At 46.3% G+C, this 22,129-nt stretch overlaps 1 long non-coding RNA gene and 1 other non-coding gene across 2 annotated transcripts; both read left to right on the top strand.

The window, feature by feature from the left end:
- Positions 1–2,313: 2,313 nt before the first annotated feature.
- On the top strand, positions 2,314–2,385 carry n-TWcca5. Its single transcript has one exon. It is a non-coding gene; the product is annotated as a tRNA-Trp (tRNA).
- Positions 2,386–12,497: 10,112 nt separating this feature from the next.
- Positions 12,498–19,173, top strand: Gm42081. The gene is made up of 2 exons (XR_879912.1): positions 12,498–12,818; positions 17,731–19,173. It is a non-coding gene; the product is annotated as a predicted gene, 42081 (long non-coding RNA).
- The last annotated feature ends 2,956 nt before the right edge of the window (positions 19,174–22,129 follow it).

Genomic DNA, 22,129 nt, shown 5'->3' with positions numbered 1-22,129 from the left:
GGCCACTTTAAGGCAGGTGTTGGGAACTGAATCCAGGTTCTCTGGAAGAGCAGCACCTGCTCTTAGCACTGGCCCCAGGTTTTCTTGGTTGTTTACTATGAATTTTTTCAAGTGTCTTAGGCAAGAAACCCCCTTTTCACTAAGGTAAAAGAAATAACTTCAGAGATGCTCATGGTCGGGCTGTTACTAGGAGAGTGACAAGGTTGGCAATTGTTTTAAACTCCAGCCAGTGAAGGAGTGAGGGCAGAGGAGCTGGGGACTAAAGCCAGTGTCTGCGTGTGATCTCTGTGTCTACACTGAGGCTTGCCTGAGGATGTGTGGGTTAGAGAGACAGGAAGGACAGACAGTCTAACCTGATTGGTCTCTTTGAAGACTGACAGAGTGGATGAAAGGGACACCTCTCTCCACCCCAGAGACCCTGATTCTTATTTCTTTTCTTGCTGTCTCTTGGACGACATGCTATGGTACAGCTTCTAAAATTAAAGTTAGCCAGACATGGTGGCTCACATCTTCAATCTCTGCACTCAGGAGGCAGAGGCAGGTGGATTGCTATGAGTTTGAAGCCAGCCTGGTCTGTATAGTGAGTTCCAGGATAGCCAAGGCTATGTAGAACCTGCTGAAAGGAAGAAAGAAAGAAAGAAAGAAAGAAAGAAAGAAAGAAAGAAAGAAAGAAAGAAAGAAAGAAAGAGGAAGAGAGAAAGAGAGAGAGAAAAGAAAAAAGTTTGATTCTGAGAATCCAATAAATCCTAAAAAAAAAAAAAAGAAGTGACACTACTTTTGACTTTAATATAAATTTATAAATTTAAATTTAGTAATAGAGAGGTGTGGCCAAAGGAAGGAAGCTCAAGTGCTAATACCATCATGCAGCTGTATCTGGTTTGTAAAAGTCAGGAAAGATTGTGTAAAAGGCCTAATGCATATAATAATAATAATAATTTATTATTATTTATTTATTAAGTCCTGAAAAAGAAATCCCATAGCAACCCACAGAGGCCAGAAGAGGGCATCAGATTTCCTAGAACTGGAGTTACAGATGACTGTGAGCCACCCAAAGTCATTGTTAGTATTGTCCAGAATATTAACAATTTGCTTAGGAAGGAAATCATTACTAAAAAATCTATGTATCTGTATCTAATGTTAAATTTCGTAGTTTGATCACGTTTTAAAACCGTATGCCCCCAGAGAATGTTTTATGTAAACAACATTTTAAGGTTTTATGAAACATTTAGTAGATCCAAAGATATCATTTTAGTAGATTTTAAGATGGTAAGAGCATCTCAGTTTATGAGTATGTATTTATCAGGACTTTCAAAACATCCAAAACCATGTGCGTTAGCACATATGCACATGCGCATTTAAAAAGTACAATTGTTAACGCTGTTTAGGCATTTGCCCTTCATTTAGGATGCTTTCTGTGTGTGATCTGTGCACTGGTATACGTACGGGCCACAATCCGGACGAAGGAACAGCGCCGGGAGATAATAGCAATATTTCCCACATATTGTTCTTTCCTCTAAGAAATGTTTACTTATGTAGTTAGTAAAGCTGCCGGGCTTTTTCTTGTTTATCTAGCCGTTCGCTTGGGCGTCGCTCTCTCGAGTCCCCGCATTTCTTCCTAGCGGACTGGGAACCAGAGCTGGCGCCTGAGTGCCTGCCGGGTCCTGGTCATCCCGGACCCGCCGCCCTGGTCCCGGTGCTCCCCCGGTCGGTCGGTCTCCGTCATCCCGGACCCGCTGCCCTGGTCCCGGTGCTCCCCCGGTCGGTCGGTCTCCGTCATCCCGGACCCGCTGCCCTGGTCCCGGTGCTCCCCCGGTCGGTCGGTCTCCGTCATCCCAGACCAGCCGCCCTGGTCCTGGTGCCCGCCCGGTCTGTCCCCGTCCTCGCTAACCGTCCTGCCTGATCCCCCTCACTCCTGCCTGACCGCTCCAGGCCCTCCGTGGAGGCGGCCGCCATCTTACAGGGCGGGGCCCGCAGCCGTGCATGGCTGTCAATTGGGTCCCCGGTCCCACGGTCCCCGGGAAGCTCCCGGTTCACAAGCATCCCTCAGTTCCCCTCCGGCGTCCCCTCTCCCGTGAGTGTTCACCCAGCACTGTGTGCTCCGAGGGTCACCGCGAGAGACGGAGGAGGAAGAGCCAAATGTCTGTCGCCGAATGTCAGCTTGGCATCCTCCCGGACGCCGTTCCTGTCGGAGCTGCGGCATTCCGAACTCCTCTTCTGCTCAGACGAGCGACAGCGCTCTGTTCCGAACCTCAGAGCCCAGGAGCGAGCCGGTGAAGCGAGGCCTTTAGCGACACAGAGTCGCAAGCTTGCTGTGACCTCGTGGCGCAATGGTAGCGCGTCTGACTCCAGATCAGAAGGTTGCGTGTTCAAGTCACGTCGGGGTCAAGTTAGGTTTTTTTTCACCGTCAACCACGACAGAATAGAGTAAGTACCAAGTCATAAAGAAGAAATGAGATCAGTATCGGATCAAATCGCCTTTCTCACGCCATATAAGACAGCCCTCTTTTTTCCCTTTCTTGAGACTACGAATACCCGAATGCTCGCTCGAGAAAGCGATGACTTGTGATGACCTACAGGAGGTGCTAGCAGAATCAAGGGGAAGGTGCGCTGACTCAGCCTCTAACGCCCTGGTTCGACCCTCGGATTCCACCCATGTTCCCTCCAGTTACCCGGGCTTGTGTGAGCAATCAACACAGAGCTTTGTGCTTTAATATAGATCTCTCCTTGTTTGCCTTGAACTTACTTTTCTCAGCTCCCTCCTCTAAACGGCTCTTGGACTGGAGATGACTGTCTCTCTGGTGGTCGTATCTTCAACATCTGTAGCCCATTCTCACATTTTGTTAATAGCTTTGTTTTAAATCTTCTAACACCCCCCACACCCCCCGGGTAGCCTGATGTAGAAAATTAAAGCAGGTTGCACCAAAATTATGAACAGGAAACTCAAGTTGAGTTTTTTTGTTTTGCTTTGTTTTGTTGTTTTTAATTTAAAATGCTTGGACCAGCAACAGGGACTAGAACTGCCTAAGAATTTTTAAAACTTTTGAAATGCAGGCTATCTTAATTAGGATTCCTATTGCTGGGAAGAAACACTATGACCCAAAGCTACTTGGGGAGAAAAGGGTTTATTTCACTCACAATTCCATATTAACAGTTCATCATCACAAGAAGTCGGGGCAGGAACCCACGCAGGGCAGGGACCTGGAGGGAACTGATGCAGAGGCCATGGAGGGGAACTGCTTACTGGCTTGCTCTCCATGGCTTGCTCAGCCTGCTTTCTTGTAGAACCCTGGACCTCCTGCCCATAGTGTCCCACCCACAATAGGCCAGGCTGTCTTCATCAATTACTAATCAAGAAAATGCCCCACAGGCTTGCTTACAGCCAGATCTTATGGAGGCATTTTCTCAGTTGGGGCCCCTCCTCTCTGATGGCTCTAGCTTGTGTCAAGTTGACATACAACTAGCTAGTGTAGTGGCATATGTGTAATTGTGTTTCTTTGAAATGGGACTCAAATTCAAACAGAGTCCACCTATGTTTCACACATATCTTGTGCCCAGTGTGAAGATAGTCACTATGGTAGTCCTGGTGACCCTGCATCTGATGTTCACCTGGCCTGTGAAATCAAGGTGAAGAATTTTCCAACTGACCCAGGTGGCATGTCACTGCTCAAAATGCTTTGGGCTCCGAAGCATGTTGAATGTTCAGATTAGAAAGAGTCAACCTGTAAATACATATAGTACTGAGATATGTATCTGTATTTAGAAATGTGAGTGGCAACTCTGTGGTGATGGCATAGGACTATAATCCTGGATCTTGGAAGGCTGAGGCAGGGAACTGCAAGCTCAAGGCTAGCCTGGGCTAAAGATCACGACCCTGTCTCAGAAACAGTGGTGGATAAGTGCATAAAAGCTATTCGATACTAAAAGTATAAAGGTTAATGTGAACTTTCCCAGCTTCCATTCTGAATGCCAATACTAACTATTCAGAGTTCTGTAGATGTGGTTTCTGGTTAATTTTGGTACATGATGTTTTTATTTTTAATTTTTTCAAAATAATAAAGTTTACTGTAAAAATGATTCTACACACCGATTTTAGGACGGTGTATCGTATCTAGAGAGTAAGAAGTGGAGACTGGTCTGTTCAACTGCTCTTTCTCACCTAAAGAATGTAATCTCCATGGGGTCATAACATATGACTTTGGGGTCTGGGTCACTCCACCTGTTCGGTATCCACCTGATGGAGGCAAATTCCCTCTGAGGGAGATTTCGGTATATAGAAGGTCTTAGACAAAACTTACAATAACAAGGAAAAGTTATTAAGGGGACTGAGGAGGGGGCTCAGGTGGTAGAGTGCTCACATAGCACGCACAAGACCCTGGGTTCGTTCCCCGGACATGAATAGACGAAGTGTGAGAGAGATCACTAACACAAAGAGTGAACTGAAAACTTACCAAGACACGAGGAGATAGAAAGTCTGAGGAAGTGTTACGATAATGAAAATAGAAGGAAGGAATCTAATCCTAAATAGCTTCTCTGAGGAAGATAATAGCGAGAGTGGGGAAGGGGAAGTACTGAAAGACAGGGTGATTTCTCATGCTAGTCCTGACAGCATGCGAGTCCCACTCCGGAGAAGTCAACAGCCCTAAGCATAATATGAGACTCCCATCCTGAATGAGACATGTCTCCCACAGGCTCATGCACTTGAACAGTTGGTCTCCCGTTGGTGGCCCTGTTTGGGGAGGATATAGAGCCTTTAGGAGGTGGTTCCTCACTGGAGAAAGTATGCCATTTGGTTTGGCTTTGAGGTTTTATACTCTGGCCCCATTTCCTGTTTTCTCCCTCTCTCTTCAGAGATCTATGTCTCCCCTGCCATGATGGATTGTGTTCCCCCTGGACCTGTAAGCTATAACCCCTTTCCTCTAAGGCTATTGCTTGGCATTTTATCACAGTAACAGAAACATAACCGAGATACCATATAATGGCATGGTAAAGTAAAGAAATGTTTTTTAAAATATCTCAGATTATCTACAAAAAACACATAATAATTTGACTGAAACAGAATTTGCAGCCGCAGCCGCAGCAGCACTGGAAACCAGGAAAGCTGTTCTTACATCCTAAGTGCTCAAAGAGAAAATTACCAACCGAGGACCTCAAGAATAGGGACATTTGGAAACAAATACAACTACTACATCTCTCCAGGACGGACTGTCCAATGGATGGGACTCAGGAAAAAGGAAGATGATGTCAGACAGAACTGGTGGGCAGAGAAAATGCAGACAGACAAACAGTTGAAATATTGAGACATGCAGTATAGTATCTTTCTCAGAAGTAAGATTAGACTCTTAGATCACATCAAGTGTGTCAAAAGATAGGAAATCCACATGGTAGAGCTGGAATGTAGCTCAGGAGGTAGAAGTGTTCACTCAGCTGGCACTGTGGGTCTTGGGTAGCACAAATGATGAGGAGCGTACAGTACATGTCAAACAGGAACAGTTTCTCTTTCCTGGATGTCTAAAGCTAATTGATTAGGGACGTGGCCAGACTTGGGAGCTGGAACCATGAACCCAAGCAGGAAAAGGGGGTCAGTAGCCAGGGAGTGTAAGGGGTCAGGACAAGCTAAGTAGGACAGAGGGCAAATGGAGGAGACAAGCCTCGGGTCTATCCCCAGCACACACACACACAAAGACTAGAGACAGCATCTGTAACTGACTAGTGATTGGCTGGCAAAACAATAGTTAAATTCTGAAGTTGTGGGACTAGGACTGGGGGTGTTGCATAGTCGCAGGTCATGTGCTCAGGATGAGAAAGGTTCAGCCCCCAGACTCAAGTTTGATCAAATTAATAGAGATGACCAAATGGACCTATCTAGAACTTGGCATTCAACAGTTACAGCAATGTTCTTGACCTCACATAGGATGTTTCACAAAAGGTTGGTCACACAGTGGATTCAAAGTAAGTCTCAACAAATCAAAGCATACGTGCCATTCAGGCTATTGTCTCTGACCAAATTTAGAAAGCTAAGCTAATTTGGAAGACTATGAGGTTTCAGCCAGGCAGGGCACTCCTTTAATCCCAGCACCCAGAGACAGAGGCAAACAGATCTCTGGATTTTACCCCGCCTGGACTACATCAGTCTAGGCCATCCAAGGCTGCATAATGAGACCATGTACAAAACAAACAAATAAACTCTATCATCCAACAACAAAAACAAAACCCCTCAAACAAATTTGAAAACCTACAAAAATTAGCCTCTTATAAACAGAATTAACAACAGCAACAACAAAAATACCTCAGCCTCTTTTTTTTTTTTTTTAATTCATCTCAATATTACTTTACAGGTCAAATATAAACTCAAATTCTTGGACCTTTGCAGGAGTCTATTTTCTATCACTAAAAGAAAACATACGGGAGGCTGAGGGCTCATCTTGTGAAGAGATTTACTTAGTTCATAGTTTGGGATGTTGTGGAAAACCATGGTCTAGCTGCCTTGAGAAGCACGTGTCATAGGGTTTTCAGGTTTGAGTTCATGGCTCCTGGGGCACTGTGTGCCCTGCATTTCCTGAGAAACCTAGGCACTGCTTTCAGGCAGCGAAGCGTTCAGGCTTCTTTGTGCTTCTCTGTGTTCCTCAGAATTCCCATCGAAGCATATAGAAGTTTGTCAAGACAATTGGTCTTAGAAATTAATCTTGTGTACCTTGTATAGTTTGCAAATAATACTGTATCCTAGCAACTACAACTGCGTTGATCCTGGCAATCACCATTATATTGTTTCTGTTAACGGCATACAAAGTCAGATTGCTTGCGATAAGCTTGTCACAGCCTCAGTCCGGCTGAGACCCCTCCAGAACGAGCTTGGTTTTCATCTCTCACTGGCCATATCAGGTAGCGTTGGCCCAGAAAGTTAGCTCTGGATTCACACAGAGGGAAAATCCTAGCAGCAGCTTGACGTCTTCTCTGGTGATGCACTTCTGGTTTCACGACATCACCTGGGAGTGTTTGTGAATGAGAAGAAGTCAGGGTGACTAGGGAGGGGTCTGTCCTACCTATTAATGATTGACTGATTGGAGGCAGGTAAGGATGACTAAACAGTCTCTGTGTCTCTGTGTGTGTCTTTCTCTCTGTCTCTCTGTCTCTGTCTCTCTGTCTGTCTCTCTGTATCTACAAGCACACTTGAATAGGCTGGAGGTCACCTTCGGGAGTTATTCCTTGGGTGTTTTCCACCTTGTATTTTTGGGTTTAAGATTTTTTGTTTTACCTTTATTTAATATTTTGTGATCTGTGCCACACATTGGTGGATATTGAGTGTTCATAGATAACATTGCAGAGTATTTTGGGCATGGATATTTTTTGAGATAGGACCTTGTGGGAGCAATGTCCCTCTGTATGAATGAATATTTGATAGGAATGATAGGAGCACAGCTCTGTCAAGGACCCCAATGTCCTTGGGAACAGCAAGACCTTCTCCCTAGTATGGATGCTGACGGTACGTGCAGAAAGCGTCACCCGCAGCTTTCTCCTGGGTGACTGTTGTAAGCGCCCGTGTTACTTACTGGGCCAAGGTTGGAGTGGCCAAAGCAAGACTGAGGCTGTGACAGTTTTATTGCAAACAATCAGATGTTTTATACCCTTGCCAGGAACAGAATATAGTGGTGATTACAGTTGTAGTTGCCGGGATGCAACGACATCCGCAAGCTGTGCAGGGCATGGAAGATTAATGTCTTGTGACATTAATTTACAATTGTCAGTCTTCCATGCTTCCTTGACTTCTAAGAGAACATTCAGGAAAACACAAAATGGCCTGAACATGCCACTCACTGCCTGTTAGGCAGTGACTTGGTTTCTCAGGAACTGAAGGGCACAGGATTACCCTAGAGCGACGAACTCTAACCTGAAAAACCTACGTGCATGCCTCTCAAGGAAGCTAGACCAGGCAGACTCCACGATTTCCTGCAGGCTCTAGACTGAGCCTGCTCCCCTGCAGAGCCCCCCCCCCCCCACTGAAATTAGCTGACCCATAACCCCATTCAGCTGTATATAATAAACATGCTGAGTGTCCCCAATGCTGGTGGTGTCTCTATCAGAGTGCATGGCCCAACCAATCCCAGCTTTTCTGTATGCCTGTCTGTCTTTTCTTCATTCTCTGTTGCTCCAGTAAGATCAACCTCCCAAATACATAAACTGCAGCAGCGTCTCCTGGACTTCCAGGTTAAAACACTCTCTGCCTTCTCAGTAGCTGGGTTTACAGGCCCGTGCCTCTGCACCTAGCAGAATTTTGGGAAGAGAGCAAGTGCCGGCCCAAAAATGCAGCCTCAGCAAAACCAAGCATCCAGAAAACCTTAAAGAGACAGGAATCAAGAGAACAAGCTGAATCTCAAACAAGTATCTGAGTTATTAGTATCTGCAGGAAGCCTTGAGTGCATGTGTGTGGTTGACATGAGCCCAGACAGGTCAAGGACCCCTAGCCTCAGACCATGAGGAAACAGTGAAGTCTCCCCCTGGGGTGACGCTCAGAGGGATGCCAAAGTCTTCTGTGTGCAGATGTTGACTGTGTGTGCAGAAAATATTTTCTGTAGTTTTCTCCTCCACGATGCCCCTCCATGATGCTCCTACTGAGATCAGCTAAGCCTGTCTCTGATCGGCTGTGTAGAATAACTCTGCCTCTCTGTTTATCTGTATGTAACGAGCCTCTATCTCCCTGTTTGGCTGCATGCAGTAACTCTGCCATGCTGTTTACCTGTATAACAAACACACTGAGCTTCAGAGAGCCCAGACTACCTGAGCCCAGCTTTTCTGTGTGCTTGTCTTTATTTCCTTGATGCCCAAGACAGGTCTACGTTCTTGGAGCTCTGCGAAGGACTCAGCAAGTATGCTAGGAACCGAAAACAGGACATTCTCAGGTGATTGTGTGGGAAGGGAGCAGAGCTCAGAGAGATGACGCCACATCGGCAGGGATCTCCTTTAGAGGACCCTGGGGAGGGTATTATGTGTGGCTTCTCCATGCCATCTGTGGTCCCCAACCTTACACTCTGCCTTCTTACTGTGACTTCTCAAGGGTTCCTTCTATTTGTCACATCTCCATATATGCCCCCCTCCTTGTGTTTATCCCAGCATGTAACTTGATCATGTAAGTGGCTCTTCTGTAGACAGCCGATGTCACCCACACCCTCTGGCTTGGGTGTGTGTGGCCCATGCAGAGTGACAGTACACTAAAGGGTGGAAACGTATGGCGGGGAGAAAGCTCACGGCAGCTCGGATTCAGCTCTAACCCTGAGACTGGCAGAGTCTGAACAGCAAGTAGAAGCCTGGAGGGTTCCAGGTCACTGGGCTCCCTACCCCCTGGCTACTCATGAAGCTGGCTTCCCGGCTGGATTTGGCAGCAAGGGGCTGCCGGCAGAGCTGTTGCTGGACACAGACAGTGGGTTAGTGCTCTATTTTTAAATCTGGTCTGGCCATTGTCCATTACTATATTTAATCATCTCTCAAGGATGCTCCCAACTGCCCCCTCATAGGTCACTGCAAACTGCAGTCTTAATCTCCACAGGTTGCACTTGTCCTATCCTGCCGATAGCCCTTGCCTGCCTTCAGGCCTGAAGGTGTCAGTGGGGTGAAACACTAGTTCCTTGGCAACCCCAGGTGCTGTACCCGCTCAGTCTATGCCAGGAGGTGTTTCCCAAAAGATGGATGTCCGAGGCTGTAGCACCAAAGGACTCCAAACACAAGCATCTGGTTTCTCTGACGTTAGGTGATCGGGCTAGACATTAGCAGGTCATCGAGAGTGGACCCCCTGCCTGCCATAATTTGCTTTAAGAACATTTCATGGTTGCTCCTTCTTGAGACTTAAATACCACCAGAAGGGAAGAAGGTGGCAGCAGCCAAGCTTTCACTGAGGCACACTGAGGGAGCACTGTTTCCTCCCAGTACACTATGGCTATTTTATAGACTTAGTGGTCTTAAAAAAAATGTTTCCTAGCATATTTTAGTTATACATACAGAATAAGGATAATGGGCTTTATTCTCTCTCTCTCTCTCTCTCTCTCTCTCTCTCTCTCTCTCTCTCTCTCTCTCTCTCTCACACACACACATATTAGACCCCTAAGACCCTCTCTTGTCCTTTTGCCAAATTCTTTTCTTTCTCAAGTATTCCTCCCACCCTCTCATTCTGTGCGTGTGTGACCCAGTGAAGCTGGCTGGGGTTGCTTACAGGAACATGGATGAGAGGTTGTCAGTAGCAGCATAGACATCCTTCTAGTGGCTACACTACTGAAGAGTCCCAGCACACCCTCCAAACCACTGACCGTCTATAGATTCTCAGGGAGGGACGGGGCCTCTCAGGATATTGACAGGCCTGATACTGTGCAGGTTGACACAACTGCTGCTAGTTCAAGAGTTCTATACCATGTCACATCTGGCCGATGGTGGCCCACAGTACCCCACCCATCCACCCGATCCTGTATTCTTCCGAATTCCTGGAACCTCTGAGGGGTGATAGAGAAGTCTCATTTATGGATGCATTAGAAAAGAACCCCAAATTGTTGGGAAAAGGTATTTCCAGTGCCTCACAAACAGACACTGTGTGTATAAAGCACAATAAACTGAACTTGGCAGGCAAGCACACCAGGGCAGGAAGTTCAGTTTTTACCCTAATATAGGGTGGTGACTGTGTCTCATCCTATTGATGGGCGCTTGACCTCCCAATATGACTCGGTTGACTAGTTTATAGTTGGCATGAAGAGGAAGGATGTGGTAGAGCCAAATTTAGGAATGTCTAGCATCCAGGGCTTGGACAAATGTGTGTACACAGAGGTTCACAGGGTGGGGAGATTTACAGAACCCTGGCTGGGCCTTTTGGGGCTAGCCATCTGTCTTAGTTAGGGTCTCTATTGCAGCGAAGAGACACCCTGATGATGGCAACTCTTACAAAGGAAAACATTTAATTGGGACTAGCTTACAGGTTCAGAAGTTTAGATCATTATTATTATGGGAAACATGGCAGCCCACAGGCAGACATGATGCTCTACATCTCTATTCGCAGGCAGGAGAAAGAGAGTGTGACACTGGCCTGGCTTGGGCATTTGAAATTTCAAAGCCCACTCTCCAGTGACATGTCCCAATCCTTTCAAATAATGCTACTCCCGATGGACCTATGAGGGCCATTTTCATTCAAACCATCACACCATCTTTGATTGAAAAGAGTTCCTCACAGCGAGGCATCTAATGGCCACTTAGTCTTAGCACACTGGCAGGTTATGCGTCTCTACAGTTTTGGATGCCCACTGCCAAAAGCTTCGTTGACTGCAGCCGACACAGCACTGATCTATGGTCACAAACACATTGTTTAGAAGGCAGTTTTGGGTCATATCATGTCTTTTCAGAACATGCTGTTAGATCTATTAATTTTTAAATGTTCTTAAATTTATTTTGTTACATGATTTTTGATCAAAAGAATGGGGGAGGGTGTCTGAGTCATATCTCTGGTCCTGAATGGAGGCATGACATTCTAAAATGTTTCCAAGGATTATAAGATCACGAGGACATAGTACTAGTACTGCCTCTTCTCTTAAGCATTGATCAAAAGGGATCAGTCAACCACGTGGACAGGAGAAGGTCTTTCTGAAGACTGTAACAGGCTGGTGACACAGCGTGGCTGGTGACACAGCGTGGCAGTAGAGGCACTTGCTGCCAGTTTTGATGACGTGAGTTTGATCCTGGGTACCCACATGGTGAAGGGAGAGAGCTGACTTTCTCCAGTTATCATCTGACCAGGCACATGCACATCCCCTACCATGTACAAGCACACACACTGAATGAATGAATGAATGAATGAATGAATGAATGGGTATAATAAACCTGTAACCTCAAGAAATGTAATTCTCTTGAGGGCATTTTAAGGAGTTGGGAGGACTGACTGCCCTTTAGTGAGCTGGGTGTGTATACAGCCTAGATGCCCCTTCGGACACAGTTACTCCCAGATTCCTACTGCTAGGTCGGCTCTCTTTTTCTGAGTTCTAATTTGGAGAGCATAACTTCCCTTTTCCTTCTTTCTTTTCCTTTTGGGTGTTTCAGGTGGGTTCTCATTTAGGCCAGGTTGTCCTTAAGCTCATTCTGTCTCTAGGCAGATCTTCTGTGTCTGTCACCCAAGCACTGGGATTAGAGGCCAGTGCCACCATGCCCAGAGAACCTTTCTTTTCACAGACGCTGGGGGGAAGGACCACCCAACACAGCATCAAAGAAATGCTGGAAGAGAAAAAATGTCCATAAAATGTCTGGCCTTTCCCAACTTCCCCAGGCACTGAAATTAAATAAAACTGTGTCCTTCTACCTCAGTCCCCTGGTTTTCCTGCAGAAGAGATGAGGGTGGATTTTGGTAATGGTTGGACTTTTGAGTTCATGACTGTGAGGAGTGGGTGTGGCCGTGGCCCCAAGATGGCACCCGGGACTGCTGCCAAGTCTTATGACTGGCACCTGACTTCCTCATATCTCTCAAGATAGCCAAGTACCTTGAGCTGCATTGCGCAGATGCACCACGACGTAAGGTCGGATGATGTGACGAATGTAGTCCTGAGCCAATGAACTGTGCCTACGTGGACTGGGCTGAGGGGGAGTGGACTGGAGGGGAAAAAGGGGGATGGCCGAGAGAGGTCGGGGCATTCTTTTTCCTACACATTGTGAAGTTCCTGAATAAACTGCCTTGAGAAGGACATCAGTTTTGTTGCTTCTTTTCTGCTGGTCGGAGACGGTAGCGACAAGTGGTGGAACCCGTACGGGGACATGACGAGTCCAGAATTCTCGGCAGTCAGGGTAGTTGGCTGGAAAGCTCCCAGGTAAGTGGGATGATTCAAGTTCTCAGTTAGAGACTATTAGGTTCCCGGATTAGGGACTATTGAGGTTCTCAGAGTGAGACAATTAAAGTTATACCAAGCACTATGGGAAACAATATCAGGACATTCTGTTTGTCAGGCCTTAAAAGACCTCCTAAAGGTAAAAGGAATTGGGCTAAAAAAGGAAACCCTAGAAAATTTTCTGAAAGCGGTAGATCAGGTGGCCCCATGGTTCCCAGTCTCTGGTCACCTTACCGGACCGAGCTGGCAGAAGTTAGGAAAAGATTTGAAGTTTGCAGAGGAACAGGAAATCCTCGCAAAAAGGGTTCTACCGGTATGAAAGTTAACTCGCAATTAATTGTAGAGAGCACAAGGAAAGATGTGGAGCTGAGCTGCAGAAGGGGAATGAGGCTTTGAACCAAGTAAGAGAGGAGAGAAGTTCTAGCGAAGGGGACATGTCTGAAGAGGACTTGGAAAGCATAGCGGACAGTTTAGAAAAAGTGAAAGTAAAAATGCAGCCACCGGCTCCGGGGCCTCCACCTTATGCTCCCGAAGGCGCCACAGGGTGTAGTTTGCATCCAGAAGCATGGCGAGAGCTAAGTGCTCACTGCTTCCCAGTTTTCCAGGATGCTCAAGGAGCTCGATTCCATGAGCCACTAGATTGGAAGGTAATTCAAAGACTGGCGGAAGGGGTACGAGCCTACGGGGTCAGTGCCGCTTTCGTTATTGCTCAACTTGAATCTCTGCATTGTCTAACTCCCAGCGATTGGCAGAATCTGGCACGAGCCTGTCTTTCCCCTGGACAGTGTCTTGACTGGAAAGCATTCTTTATAGAATATTCAGGTGAACAGGCCACTCAGAACTCGAGTGCAGGGCAAGCGGCCTGGGATCTGGATACGTTATTAGGTCAAGGAAGATTCATCGCTGCACAGATTAACTACCCTATACAAGTTTATGAACAAATTAATAAAATAGGAACTAAGACTTGGAAGTCCCTCCCTAACAGGGGAGAGGTTAGTGGTAATTTAACAAAAATCCTTCAAGGATCCACGGAGCCATTTGCAGAATTTGTGGCCAGGGTGGTAGAAGCAGCAGGGAGGATGTTTGGAGATCCTGATACTGTGATGCCATTAGTGAAACAGCTGATTTTTGAACAATGTACAAAGGAATGTAGAGAAGCCATTAACCCATACAAACATCGGGGGCTTGAGGTATGGATGAAGATCTGTAGAGAGCTAGGAGGCCTGTTAACTAACTCAGGGCTGGCTGCTGCAGTTGTGCAGGTCTCCCAAGGAAAAAATGGGTCCAGGAATACAGGCTGTTTCAAATGCAGGCAACCTGGTCATATAAGGCGACAATGCCCACAACAGACTGGAACGGGAGGCCAGCAGCCTCGGGTACCTGGACTTTGTCCAAAATGTAAAAAGGGAAATCATTGGGCCTATGAGTGTCGCTCAGTGAAGGATATTCATGGGCAGCCAATCGAGCATGACGGCGCTCGGCCAAAAAATGGGAGATGGGGCCCCCGACCTCAGGACCCTCAAATATATGGGGCAGTCACAGAGGGATGGCCCAATTTGAGACCGCCAATGCAGTGGAACAACCCAGGAGGGCCACGAGAGGAAGCGCAGGGCTCAACTCAGTTCTGCCACCCGACTCATATTAACCCCCATATGGGGGTCCAGCTGGTGGATTCAGATTCCAAAGGCCCTCTACTAGCAGATACAGTAGGGTTGATCTTAGGAAGGAGCTCTGTAACAATGCAAGACCTGATAGTCCATCCTGGAGTCATTGATTCAGATTATACAGGACAAGTCAACATCATGGTCTCTTCACCTAGGGGCATAGTAGCCATCTCCCCTGGAGATCGCATAGCTCAGTTGCTTTTATTACTTAGTTGTCATTCTCAGTTCCCAGCTAAGGAGGAAGAAAGAGGGGACAAGGGATTTGGCTCTACTGGCACTTCTGCCATTTTTTGCTCCCTAGATTTAGATGAAAGACCTTTATTGCAGCTTATCATAGAGGGAAAATCTATTTCTGGGCTGTTGGACACTGGCGCAGATCGCAGTATCATTAGCGTCAAGGATTGGCCCTCTGGTTGGCCACGTCAGCGATCAGAGCAAACCCTGAGGGGACTTGGATATGCTCAGATGCCAGAAATGAGTTCTCGCCATCTAAGTTGGTGTGACGAGGAAGGGCATTCAGGGCATTTCCAGCCCTATGTGCTGCCCATCCCTATTTCATTATGGGGGCGTGATTTGATGAAAAAGATGGGTTTTAAACTGACCAATGAAGGACCATATAGCACTCAAGCCCAGCGAATGATGTTGCATTTGGGATATAAGCCTGGTAAAGGTTTGGGTCGCTATTTACAAGGTAGACTATCCCCGATGCCGGTTGAGAGGAAGAATGACCGAGCCGGTTTGGGTTTTTCCTAGGGGCCACTGAGGGAGCTCTACCCATTACTTGGAAGACTGGGGAACCAGTGTGGGTTCCTCAGTGGCCACTACCCTCAGAGAAATTAACAGCAGCACAAGAGCTGGTTAGGGAACAGTTGACCCTAGGCCATATCAGATCCTCTACTTCCCCCGGAATACCCCGATTTTTATTTTCAAGAAAAAGTCTGGAAAATGGGGGTTATTACATGATTTGAGAGAAATTAATAAACAAATGGTAATTATGGGACCTGTACAGAGGGGATTACCCCTTCCTTCTGCCTTACCTACAAATTGGCCTTTAATTATTTTAGATATTAAGGATTGGTTTTTTTCCATTCCATTGCATCCCCAGGATGCAGTCAGATTTGCTTTTACAGTGCCTTGTATTAATCATGTTGAGCCTGATGAGAGATTTGAATGGGTTGTTTTGCCTCAAGGCATGGCTAATAACCCCACCATGTGTCAACTTTATGTAGATTCTGCTCTTAAAGGGGTAAGAGATCAATTTCCTAGGTTGAAGTGTTATCACTATATGGATGATATACTTCCTGCTGCACCCAAAGAGGGGATGTTGGAACACGCATATAGTGTAGTGATACGAAGATTAAAAGAAAAGCAATTGGTTGTAGCCCCGGAAAAGGTTCAGAAAGGAAAAGTAGTGAATTATTTAGGAACAAAAATTTTTGATAGTCGAGTATCTCCCCAGAAAATTCAGATTTGGATGGATAATTTGAGGACATTGAATGATTTTCAAAAGCTATTGGGGGATATACAGTGGGTACGTCCCTTTTTGGGCCTAACCAACAAACAATTACAACCATTATATGATATTTTACTCGGAGATATAGAATTAAATTTTCCCTGGCAGCTTACTGATTCTGCCCACGTAGTGTTAAGTTTGGTCGAAAAGGGTATTCAAACAGCAGCATTAAAGAGAAGAGATGTGTTTAGTCCTATTATTTTGTGCATCCTGCCCTCGGAGACCCAGCCTACTGGAGTCCTCTGGCAGGGCGCCCCTTTGCTATGGATACATCCCAAGATTTCACCCGCAAAAATCTTGTCTTATTACCCTGCCTCGGTAGCACAATTGGCCTTGATTGGCCTACAACAATGTATTTAATATTTTGGCAATCCCCCTCAGGAATTGATTGTTCCATATAATATGAAGCAAATAGAAGTATTATCAGCTACTGTTGATGATTGGGCAATTTTGAGATGTAGCTTTATGGGGAAGATGGATAATCATTTCCCTAAGGATCCCATTTTGCAGCTGATTAAAACTCATCCAGTTGTTTTTCCACGAATTACTTCTCGAGTGCTATTGCCTGATGCCCCTTTAATTTTTACAGTTGGGTCTAAGACAGGCTGTGGAGCATATTTGGTCCATGGCTCCATGCCAGTAACTTTACAGTTTGCCCCTGCTTCTCCCCAAGTTATTGAGTTGCACATTGTTATAAAAGTTTTTGAATTGTATTCTGAATCGTTTAATTTAATTTCAGACAGTCAGTATGTGGTTAATTCGTTAGCAGTGCTGGAAGTGGTGGGGAAGGTGAATTTTTGATCCACTATAGGGGATTTGTTAAATAAATTGCAATCCTTAATTTTAAATAGAAGTTCTCCATTTTTTGTCCAACACATTCAAGCTCACACAGGTTTGCCTGGCCCTTTAGCAGAGGGCAATGATTTGGTTGATAAAGCTGCTAGAGCTGCTTCTGCCTTTTTGATTCAAACACCTGTAGAACTGGCTCGTGAATTTCATTCACAGTTTCATGTGAATTCCAAAACACTTTCTTCTCAACTTCATATTACTAGAGCAGAGGCAAGGGATATTGTTATGGCTTGCAAAGCCTGTGCCCCCCCTATTGCCTCAGGCGAGTGTGGGAGTAAACCCTCGCGGCCTGCTTCCCCTCCACATTTGGCAAATGGATGTGACTCATTTTTCAGAATTTGGTAAACTGCAATTTGTTCATGTTTCTGTAGATACAGCCTCTGGGGTGTTGTTTGCCTCCCTGCATACTGGTGAAAAGGCACGCCACGTCATTGCCCATTGCTTTGAGGCATGGGGTGCATGGGGTCAGCCCAGAGAGCTTAAGACTGATAATGGACCTGCTTATACTTCAGCTTCTTTTGTTTCCTTTTGTAAAATGATGGGTGTCTGCTTGGTGCACGATATACCCTACAATCCTCAGGGCCAGGGCATCATTGAAAGAGCCCATCACACTCTGAAAGAGTGTCTAATAAAACAGAAAGGGGGAGTAGCCTCTGGCGCAACTCCTAGGGAGAGATTAGCCATTGCTCTCTTTACCTTGAATTTTTTGAATAAAGATAAAAATGATTTGACTGCTGCGGAACGGTTTGCCAATCCCGAGGCATCCTACAAAGGCACAGTCACGTGGAAGGATGTTCTGAGTGGACGATGGCATGGGCCCGACCCTATGTTGGTCTGGGTGAGAGGGTCTGTTTGTGTGTTTACACAGGATCATCGCCAGCTGCTGTGGGTTCCAGAGCGATTGACGAGGATAGTTCAAGATGGACGGGGGTGCCCTGATGAAGCTGCTCCTGGGGGTGATGATGCTGCCTGCAGTGATGACTGAAGATCTGCGATGGGCCCCCTTTTGTAGGGGTATTCGAGATTCGCTGCCCCCATGGACCAGCTGCCAGTCTAGGAAAGCTGCGTGGGCCATGAAAAAATATTTTACCTTTTCTCCTTATATTAGTACCAGTCATAATCAAACGTTTTCAGGGTTTAATTGGACGTATCAAAATCCAGCCCAGAGAGGGGCAAACAATCCCTTTAATGTTTGGCTGTTGTGTGGGATAAATTGGGAGTTGTACAGATCTTTCTTCTTTGAGTATGTTGATGGGTGAGGCGTGGGGAAATACTAGCTTTTATTGGAATGGATCTGTATTATTTGAGTCTTCTGTTATTTAATTTGCTTATGGGAAGAATGTATTCTTTAAGGCCATGCCTGTATGCATTTGGCCTCCTTTTGTATTTTTAGTTTATAATGGTAGTTATTTTGATGATGTTGTAGAGTGTAAGGAGGATAGTTGTTTTTATAGTATGTGTTGGTTGGAATGCTTCTATGTTTTCTTTAGCTATTGTGACCAGAATGCCTAGATTTGTACTATGGCCCGTGCAGACCCCTTCAGTTATGAACTTGTTTAGATCCAAGAGAGGTTTTAGAATAGTTCATATCAATTCCACTCGGGTGGAGGTATCCATGGCTGAAGGACTTGCAAATTGGATTGCCACCGCTATGTCATACCTAAAGGAATGGGTCGGTATTGGTGGATTGGCACTGTGCTGCGTGCTCATCAGTGTCCTGGCCTTTTGGTGTATCTGCCGCATGCAACTTCACCATCGCAGGGATCAAGCTTTGTTGATACAAGCCTTTGCAGCTGTGGAGATGGGACAGTCTCCTCAAGTGTGGCTTGGCATGCTAGGGAAGTAGTCAATGTTGGGTAAGACTCCCTGGATGTGTTACCAACCTAAGACAGGGATCAGACCACTGTTGTCTGTCTCCTGATGACGGGTAAGGAGCATTGTTGCGGGGGGGGGGGGCAACCTAAGACAGGCATTCTCTCTGCCAATTTAAAGAATAAGGGGGAGATGTGAGGAGTGGGTGTGGCCGCAGCCCCAAGATAGCGCCCGGGACTGCTGCTAAGTCTTATGACTGGCACCTGACTTCCTCATATCCCTCAAGATAGCCATGTACCTTGAGCTGCATTGCGCAGATGCACCACGACGTAAGGTCGGATGATGTGACGAATGTAGTCCTGAGCCAATGAACTGTGCCTACGTGGACTGGGCTGAGGGGGAGTGGACTGGAGGGGAAAAAGGGGGATGGCCGAGAGAGGTCGGGGCATTCATTTTCCTGCACATTGTGAAGTTCCTGAATAAACTGCCTTGAGAAGGACGTCAGTTTCATCGCTTCTTTTCTGCTGGTCGGAGACAGTAGGGACACATGACTACATCCTGTCCCTCTTACATTCAGAGATGCGACAGTGTGGGCTCTGGAGGAGAGGGTGTTTCTGTGGCTTCAAGTCTGTGTGTGGATACTACCCAGGCTGGGAAAGCAGCAAGCATCAGGACAGGGTCTGGAGGCTGTTCAGCTTTGAGCCTTCTGAAGTTGATGAAACCCCAGAGACAGAGAAACCCCCTGCAGTAGCTTACCTCAGTCTCTGAGAAGGGCAACTTCTCTTAAGCAGTCTTTAGCTCCCAGGGAGCTGCATGGCTACAAATGAGATTTTAGGACAGGAGCCCCAGCTCTGGCCAGCCCCAGTGAGTTAGGCTTAGCCGCCATCTTGAAATGAGAGATGTAATAATGGAAAAAGCAGACAGGATCAGGGCCTTATCCATATGAGCAGCCAGGAAGAATAGACAAAGGGATCCTGTGCCTCGAGTCTGCCTTGGTGTTTTTTAGTCAAAGCTGACATCTCGATGATCCCTGTTGTACTTTTGGCTCTGCAAAGGGGTCAGAAGAAGTCCTTACTTCTTGGGGACACCTCAGTTCTCAGGATGTGGTTGCTCCTGCTGCACACTGCTGCCCCACCCTTGAGGTTAATTGCCCTCACATGGGGAGTGGGCTGTCCTGGAAGGCTCTGCCCTTCATCTAGCGTCTCTAACAGGATTGTGGTCATTGAGTCGGCTAGCTTTATCTTTGTGCCTTCAGGTTGGAAGGAGTTGAGCTGGGTTAGCTATCCCTGTTTTCTAGGGTGATTAACAGGTGTACCTGCCCTCGAGCACACGAAGCAAAGGTGAGAAGGCAGGTGCACAATGAAGGCAGAGGTGCTGGCCTTTCCTTTCTAAAAGCAAGTGAGGAGGCCGATCTTCAGACAAAAGCAGCTTCCGGGCCCTTGTTTGATACAGCCAGCCCCAAGGGGAAGGGGAGGATTCAGCCTTATGAAGTGCTTTCCTACAGAGGGAAAATTCTCTAAGACAAAGATCAGAAAGAAACTGAATGGCGGTCTGCTCCACTCCTCAGGGTGGACAAACAGTGGCTGAGGGCAGAGACAAAGGGACCAAGAAGAGCACCGAAAGCCATTTACAGTGTATACAGCAGATTAGGGAACTAAATAGGAGACAGTGTTAGTAGGAAATAAACTGAATAGCAGAAGCTCACACACTCCCCCCTCTCAGGGAAGGAACATACCAAAATGTGATTCCTTCTGAGAAAGAAAGACAGATTTGTCTTTGTTGACTCCTGCACACACACACACACACACACACACACACACACACACACACACACACACATGTTCCTGTTTTTCTCCAGGAGATGATAAAGAATCAAGATGATGTGCTGACCTGCAGAGCAGAGGGCTCCATTCTAAACTTAGCCGCGTCCTCTGACTCCTTATGTGATCTTGGAAATTTGCTTTATATTTGCACCATCCAACTTTCCGTCTGTAACATGGAAATAGTGAAGTTTCCAGACTCACGTGGCCAGTGAAAGAGCCCGGTGGCTGTCTGTGCCTTGAGTGAGGCTGGCATAAGCTGTTAGAGACTGGTCCAGTTAGCTGTGCCCTTCTAACACCATGGCTAGGCGCTCACTCGGTCAGTTAGAAGCAGAAGGTTGCAAACAGCCCCAACCTGGATTAAGAGCAGGATTTAGTGTTGTGTGTCTGTAGTATCAGCTACTTGGTAAGCAGAGGCAGGAGGGTCATTTGAGTCCGGGGGTTTAGAAACAGTGTAGGGAACGCGAATATAGTTGAGATTATACCTCAAAAAAAAAAAAAATCAGCAAAATAAGAGGCTGGCAAGGCTCAGTGGATGAAGGCACCTACTGCCAAGACTGATGACTGGAGGATCCACAGGGTAGGAGAAACGTTCTCTCCAGTTGTCCTCTGAGCTCTACAGGCACACCACACGAACACACCCAAGTCAATAAGTGCAACGAAACTTTTAAATAAACAAAACAGCCTTCCCAGACCACAAAACTGAACAAACAAACTGCCACGCACCTGAGAGACAGGAGACTATGGTGAGTTCAAGGTCAGTTTGAGTCAAGTTAAACCCTGTAACAAAGAGACAAACAAACAAACAAACACATGAAATAAAGAAAACTCAAATTGAGACTAAGAATATTCTGCTGTCAGCATGATTTTCTGACCCTGATGTGTTGTAGATAGACCTTTCAAATCCACACCAAAAAAAAAAAAAAAAAAAAAATCAGAAACCAAGACCATCACAGGCAGCCTGGCTCTTATCAGGCAGAGATTTTGACCTTGGCTATTTTGAAAGATAGTGTTTTTGTTGTTGGTGGTTTTGTTGTTGTTGTTTTGCATCTTGCCCTGCCCCACCTCATCAGAACACTGTAGAAGGTGTCTCTGGATGGAGGGGAGAGCCAGAGGAGAGATGGGGTGAGTGGCTGTGAAGGTCTCACTGTAAATACAATAAAACTACTGTGTCTCACAACTGCAGTTACCTACAGAGGGCCTGCATAAGACCCACCATGCCAAAGAGGCCTCATGAAAGAAGGGACTCACGGGCTCCACCCTTTACTGCTGAGCTACTGGAGAGGAAGAACCACCATATTTAGTTGTGAACCAACTGCCGAGCCCACCAGGCTCCCACAGGTAGCTCCAAACCCAGAATGGCACAGCCTTGGTTTGTGACTCAGCGGGTCACAAAACGAACACAGGAGCACGAGAAAGGTATTTTTAAGGAAGAGGGGGATGTGCAAAGAAGGCAATAGAGAGATGGGATAGCATAGGGGGCGACAATGTCATTGCGCATTACCTATTGTGTGTCAAATTGTCCAAGAACAAATTTATTTAATTAAAAAAAAAGTAGAGCCTCTTAACAAGCAAAATCTACCAGCAGGGGGCACTAGTGGCATACTCCAAAGTAGGGGGGGGGGCGCATTTTCT

This window comes from Mus musculus, chromosome 11 (assembly GCF_000001635.26).
Source record: "Mus musculus strain C57BL/6J chromosome 11, GRCm38.p6 C57BL/6J".
Lineage (NCBI taxonomy): Eukaryota > Metazoa > Chordata > Mammalia > Rodentia > Muridae > Mus > Mus musculus.
The sequence above is the reverse complement of the archived record's forward strand: the minus strand, read 5'-3'. Positions and strand labels throughout refer to the sequence as shown.